Consider the following 7,770-nt stretch of genomic DNA (forward strand, 5'->3'; position numbering starts at 1 on the left):
CATCAGTCATAAAAGAGTAGATTACGGATAAACAAGAGAAGAGGAAAGAGAAAACCATCAGTCATGGAAGAACATCTCCATCTCCAGTACCTATGATCTATGTTACTTTCGGGTCTAATGCTACTGTGGCAAATTGGCCCAAACACCATGAATAAGCACACAAAACATATAACAAGGGTTATGGAACCATAACAAACCTAAATCCTATACAGAAGCAGAAAGTGAACATTGTTTCAGGTCATGTTAAAACACTTGAAGCTACACCAACAAATGTACTAACAAACCTCTTCAGGGAGCACAGTGGAGGAAAGGAATGGTATGTCGCCTGTAGATGGAGAGACGACTGGTTGTGGAGAACAGGTTTCTCTACTGTACTTGGAGCCATAGGCTGATGGAGGGGAAAAGGGAGAACCAGAGGAGAATGAAAGAGGGAGACATGGCAGTTATTTTAATGTAGAACATCTGCTGCTGAAATACAGAAATTGAAATTGAGCTGACATATCAAACTTCTGGCTTGCATTTCATTTGTATCCGGCCCCAAAGAAATTATCTATATTATATCACTATCAGAGAGAGGAGACCGAGAGGACGGATAGAAGACAGAAAGGAGACAGAAAAAAGATCTTATGCCATGCTGCAGTCTTCTTATTATATACTATTAATTACTATTTTTTAAATAGATTCAATTGGTCACATGTACTCTACCTTGGATATTTGATGCCTTTGGGAAGAACGCCATGGCAGGTTTTCTCCTCCGTAGTCATAGGTTATTTCTTGCCCTTCCTCAATGTCAACAATGGCAAACAAACACAGACTGGGTACACCATCCACCTCTATTTTTTCATTTTTGCATTTGGTTTTTCAGCATCATTCACGAGTCTGCCAAGTGTCCCATCTTCACTTGAAGCATCAATGCTACAGGAGAAGGAGTTAAATATCATAACAAAATTGGGATTAAGAAGCAAGAACATGATTGCCAAGCATTTCTTTTACCCAGAAATGTCTGCATAGGGCCATTTGCACTAGGGGGCCAACAGAGTCATCGTGGTGCCACTATTTGCCCCCATAGTGGAAACAAGGGTCATGAGTGGTTTGTTATTGATCAAGAATATCATCCTGCAATTCAGCTTACACACCAATGTTCCGTTCCTTTGTGTTTGAAGACGTATGTATACTCATTCCACGCTGTAGTCTTATCAGTCGTCTTCAAAACTCCTCTGTACTCCAAAACGAATGAACCTTTATGAATGGGCTCCAATGCAAACACACCTCTTCCTATCAATAAATTAATGAATAACAGTTAGTGAAATTATTAGATTGAAAATTTTAAATTGTGATAAAAATGACAATGATGCGGAAAAAAAAATTGAATTCATAAGATCTGCTAACTCACTCATCACATATCTCTACATTACTGTACAGATTCACAATATTTTCTGTTTTTCCTTGATGAGAAAAGGCATAACCTGATGAAAACATTGTGAAATTGACCCTATAATTGCTTTTGTCATAAGCCAATATTTAAAATCATGCAAAACTGTGATGTGACATACTATATTTTACTGCATGGCCTTGTATGCTTCACGCTGTCGTTATAAACCATCACTGGCCACACAAAAACACACACAAGTCTAATATCTTAAAGTATTGGTTCACACTGTCTCACTGTAGGCCTCACATGCCAAACACCGGTCTCAAAAACCATGACCATGGAAACACAAAAACACACAAGTCTATATCTTAAAGTATTGGTTCACACTGTCTCACTGTAGGCCTCACATGCCAAACACCGGTCTCAAAAACCATGACCATGGAAACACAAAAACACACAAGTCTAATATCTTAAAGTATTGGTTCACACTGTCTCACTGTAGGCCTCACATGCCAAACACGGTCTCAAACACCATGACCATGCAAACACAAAAAACACACAAGCCATACTGAATCTTAGTCATATACAGAAGCTGTAAGTTAGCATTGTTTCAGGTCATTTTAAAGCACTTCCTGTGTTTAAATCTACACTGACAGTGGACTGACAAACCTCTTTGAGCAAGACTGCGGGAAACATGGCTGCTGTGTGCAAAAATCTGATCACAATTGACCAAAAACAACAAAACTGAGCTAAAAAAACACTAGAACTGAAAAAGGGAATTTAATAAGATTCAAGCATATTGGGATTTGGGGGCCTTTATGAATTGGCTTCAATGCAACACACCTCTCCCTATCAATATAAACGAATAACAGTTAATAAAACAAGTGTAAAAAAAGTGAAATTATTAGATAGAAATTTAAATCGTGATAAAAATGACAATCATCCTGGAAAAAAGGTGAAATTCATAAGATCTGCTAACTCACTCATCACATATCTCTACATTACTGTACAGATTCACAATATTTACTGTTTTTCCTTGATGAGAAAGGCATAACCTGATGAAAACATGTGAAATTTGACCCTATAACTGCTTTTGTCATAAGCCAATATTTAAATCATGCAAACTGTGATGTGACATACTATATTTTACTGCATGGCCTTGTATGCTTCACGCTGTCGTTATAAACCATCACTGGCCACACAAAACACACACACAGTCTAATATCTAAAGTATTGGTTCACACTGTCTCACTGGGGCCTCACATGCCAAACCCGGTCTCAAAAACCATGACCATGGAAACCAAAAAACACACAAGTCTAATATCTTAAAGTATGGTTCACACTGTCTCACTGTAGGCCTCACATGCCAAACACCGGTCTCAAAAACCATGACCATGCAAACACAAAAAACACACAAGTCTAATATCTTAAAGTATGGTTCACACTTCTCACTGTAGGCCTCACATGCCAAACACACCGGTCTCAAAACCATGACCATGCAAACACAAAAACCACACAAGTCTAATATCTTAAGTATGGTTCACACTGTCTCACTGTAGGCCTCACATGCCAAACACCGGTCTCAAAAACCATGACATGGAAACACAAAAACCCACACAGTCTAAACAACTCAAGTATTGGTTCACACTGTCTCACTGTAGGCCTCACATGCCAAAAACCGTCTCAAAAACCATGACCATGGAAACACAAAAAACACCCAAGTCTAATATCTTAAAGTATTGGTTCACACACTGTCTCACTGTAGGCCTCACATGCCAAACACCGGTCTCAAAAACCATGACATGCAAACACAAAAAACACACAAGCCATACTGAATCTTAGTCATATACAGAAGCTGTAAGTTAGCATTGTTTCAGGTCATTTTAAAGCACTTCCTGTGTTTAAATCTACACTGACAGTGGACTGACAAACCTCTTTGAGCAAGACTGCGGGAAACATGGCTGCTGTGTGCAAAAATCTGACCACAATTGACCAAAAACAACTAAAACTGAGCTAAAAAAACACTAGAACTGAAAAGGGAATTTAATAAGATTCAAGCATATTGGGATTTGGGGCCTTTATGAATTGGCTTCAATGCAAACACACCTCTCCCTATCAATTAATAAACGAATAACAGTAATAAAACAAGTGTAAAAAAAAAGTGAAATTATTAGATAGAAAATTTAAATTGTGATAAAAAATGACAATCATGTGAAAAAAAGGTGAAATTCATAAGATCTGCTAACTCACTCATCACATATCTCTACATTACTGTACAGATTCACAATATTTACTGTTTTTCCTTGATGAGAAAAGGCATAACCTGATGAAAACATTGTGAAATTTGACCCTATAATTGCTTTTGTCATAAGCCAATATTTAAATCATGCAAAACTGTGATGTGACATACTATATTTACTGCATGGCCTTGTATGCTTCACGCTGTCGTTATAAACCATCACTGGCCACACAAAAACACACAAGTCTAATATCTCAAGTATTGGTTCACACTGTCTCACTGTAGGCCTCACATGCCAACACCGGTCTCAAAAACCATGACCATGGAAACACAAAAACACCACAAGTCTAATATCTTAAAGGGTTCACACTGTCTCACTGTAGGCCTCACATGCCAAACACCGTCTCAAAAACCATGACCATGGAAACACAAAAAACACACAGTCTAATATCTTAAAGTATTTTCACACTGTCTCACTGTAGGCCTCACATGCCAAACACCGTCTCAAACACCATGACCATGCAAACACAAAAAACACACAAGCCATACTGAATCTTAGTCATATACAGAAGCTGTAAGTTAGCATTGTTTCAGGTCATTTTAAAGCACTTCCTGTGTTTAAATCTACACTGACAGTGGACTGACAAACCTCTTTGAGCAAGACTGCGGGAAACATGGCTGCTGTGTGCAAAAATCTGACCACAATTGACCAAAAACAACAAAAACTGAGCTAAAAAAACAACTAGAACTGAAAAGGGAATTTAATAAGATTCAAGCATATTGGGATTTGGGGGCCTTTATGAATTGGCTTCAATGCAAACACACCTCTCCCTATCAATAATAAACGAATAACAGTTAATAAAAACAAGTGTAAAAAAAAAAGTGAAATTATTAGATAGAAATTTAAATCGTGATAAAAAATGACAATCATGTGAAAAAAAGGTGAAATTCATAAAATCTGCTAACTCACTCATCACATATCTCTACATTACTGTACAGATTCACAATATTTTCTTTTTTTCCTTGATGAGAAAAGGCATAACCTGATGAAAACATTGTGAAATTTGACCCTATAATTGCTTTTGTCATAAGCCAATATTTAAAATCATGCAAAACTGTGATGTGACATACTTATTTTACTGCATGGCCTTGTATGCTTCACGCTGTCGTTATAAACCATCACTGGCCACACAAAACACACACAGTCTAATATCTTAAAGTATTGGTTCACACTGTCTCACTGTAGGCCTCACATGCCAAACACCGGTCTCAAAAACCATGACCATGCAAACACAAAAAACACACAGTCTAATATCTTAAAGTATTGGTTCACACTGTCTCACTGTAGGCCTCACATGCCAAACACCGGTCTCAAAAACCATGACCATGCAACACAAAAAACCACAAGTCTAATATCTCAAAGTATTGGTTCCACTGTCTCACTGTAGGCCTCACATGCCAAACACCGGTCTCAAACACCATGACCATGCAACACAAAACACACAAGCCATACTGAATCTTAGTCATATACAGAAGCTGTAAGTTAGCATTGTTTCAGGTCATTTTAAAGCACTTCCTGTGTTTAAATCTACACTGACAGTGGACTGACAAACCTCTTTGAGCAAGACTGCGGGAAACATGGCTGCTGTGTGCAAAATCTGATCACAATTGACCAAAACAACAAAAACTGAGCTAAAAAACAACTAGAACTGAAAAGGGAATTTAATAAGATTCAAGCATATGGGATTTGGGGCCTTTATGAATTGGCTTCAATGCAAACACACCTCTCCCTATCATTAATAAACGAATAACAGTTAATAAAAACAAGTGTAAAAAAAAAGTGAAATATTAGATAGAAAATTTAAATTGTGATAAAAAATGACAATCATGTGAAAAAAAAGGTGAAATTCAAGATCTGCTAACTCACTCATCACATATCTCTACATTACTGTACAGATTCACAATATTTACTGTTTTTCCTTGATGAGAAAAGGCATAACCTGATGAAAACATTGTGAAATTTGACCCTATATTGCTTTTGTCATAAGCCAATATTTAAAATCATGCAAAACTGTGATGTGACATACTATATTTTACTGCATGCCTTGTATGCTTCACGCTGTCGTTATAAACCATCACTGGCCACACAAAACACACACAAGTCAATATCTTAAAGTATTGGTTCACACTGTCTCACTGTAGGCCTCACATGCCAAACACCGGTCTCAAACCATGACCATGGAAACACAAAAAAACACACAAGTCTAATATCTTAAAGTATTGGTTCACACTGTCTCACTGTAGGCCTCACATGCCAAACACCGGTCTCAAAACCATGACCATGCAAACACAAAAAACACACAAGTCTAACATCTCAAAGTATTGGTTCACACTGTCTCACTGTAGGCCTCACATGCCAAACACACCGGTCTCAAAACCTCGACCATGCAAACACAAAAAACACACAAGCCATACTGAATCTTAGTCATATACAAAGCTGTAAGTTAGCATTGTTTCAGGTCATTTAAAGCACTTCCTGTGTTTAAATCTACACTGACAGTGGACTGACAAACCTCTTTGAGCAAAACTGCGGGAAACATGGCTGCTGTGTGCAAAAATCTGACCACAATTGACTAAAAATGACTAAAACTGAGCTAAAACCAACTAAAACTGAAAAGGGAATTTAATAAGATTCAAGCATATTGGGATTTGGGGGCTTTGAGATAAAAGACATCTTCGAATCTCAATCCAGCCATTACACTAAGCAAGTACACACAGGGTTTAAAGCAAAAACTTACCTTTGATGGGGTTGATGTATCTCCAGACACACAACGCTTTCTCCTTCTGCAGTCTTACGTGATTTTGTGCATCACAAATGGGGTCTATCTGCCTCGCCTCACTGTAAAATATTATGTCAAGTCAGTCCTTAAAAATATACAGTTATCAAAACTCATTTTAGGTTTGGTATTATGCTAGGCACCGACACAGCTCAAGCCAGACGTGCCATCAGGCAGTTCAGGGACAAGCAATGATGACATTTGCTTCAATCTTAGACCAGAGGGATATTCCAGACAGGAGGTTCAACAAACTCTGAGTCCAACCCTGAGATGAGGGAAACTCTGGCTTTTTTTGTTTCAGGAAAACCTCCACCTAAGATCAGTTATATGGTAACCGAGCCTGTGAACCTAACCTGGTCGGGAGGAGGTTTTCTTTGAGTTTCTCTCTGTCTCTCTCTAACACAGCGCTCTTTCATTTCCTCATTCATTCATTCAATCTGTACCAGATGAAATTTACCCAGTTTGTTATCTACATGAATGAAAAAAACAGTAACAGTAAAATTAACTGTGTTAAGCAGAATATAAAACTTTTTATTTCTAAAAATATGGCATTTTCTTGTGTCGACGGTCCCGTTGATGAAAAAGCTGCTTTACTTTGCAGGGTGGTCATGTTGGGAGATGATATTAAAGCCAGCCCGACATTTTCAGCGTGACCCGCTCTTAAATGTTTTTAAAACCTTTTTGTAATGTTCCCTGGACACAAACCAGTACTAGCCATAAAAATGAGTTCTGCAGTCGGTTATTATTTAATTATTATTATATTATTATATTATTATTTAATGATGTAAATCCTTTGAAATTAAAAGATTATTTAATATAATTAGGTTAATTAGTCTGTATTTTCCGTCAACCAGTTTGTTTGTGGTTGTTACCATGGTACATCGTTGTCGGGCTCCAGTCATCCTGCCTTTTTATTGTGGTTGTGCGCGGGCGTGATCGACCTACTCCAAGTTGATTGACCCAACCATATCAGCTGTTCTGAAACCGACCACTTAGTTTTCCCATCTCAGGGTAAATCTACTCGACATCAGGGTTTGTTAAACCTCCTTCTTGAATGGAACCCAGGTCTAAACTCGGTACAAACCTAGTTTATATGCCCATTAACGATAATTCGCGAATATAGAGCAACAATATTGTATGCAAACAACACAACCCCTCAAATGAAAGCGGTGCCTCCGCAGACATTCTAAAACGTAACGTGAAAAAGCTTCAACGTGGTTTAATGTTCTAACAACGATCAATCATCAACATATTTACATGGCTATATCTTGTCATGAACCCTTAAGCCTGTCAAAAAAACGAAACTCAAATCCAACGATTAT

At 37.8% G+C, this 7,770-nt stretch overlaps 1 long non-coding RNA gene across 1 annotated transcript; it reads right to left on the reverse strand.

Annotated features, from left to right (window-relative positions):
- Positions 1-349: 349 nt before the first annotated feature.
- LOC116691014 (uncharacterized) lies at positions 350-6,504 on the reverse strand. Its single transcript, XR_004332407.1, has 4 exons — positions 6,410-6,504; positions 1,137-1,275; positions 706-915; positions 350-388 (listed from the first exon to the last, which is right to left on the reverse strand). It is a non-coding gene; the product is annotated as an uncharacterized LOC116691014 (long non-coding RNA).
- Between the last annotated feature and the right edge of the window lie 1,266 nt (positions 6,505-7,770).

The sequence above is a fragment of the Etheostoma spectabile genome, chromosome 1 (genome assembly GCF_008692095.1).
Source record: "Etheostoma spectabile isolate EspeVRDwgs_2016 chromosome 1, UIUC_Espe_1.0, whole genome shotgun sequence".
Lineage (NCBI taxonomy): Eukaryota > Metazoa > Chordata > Actinopteri > Perciformes > Percidae > Etheostoma > Etheostoma spectabile.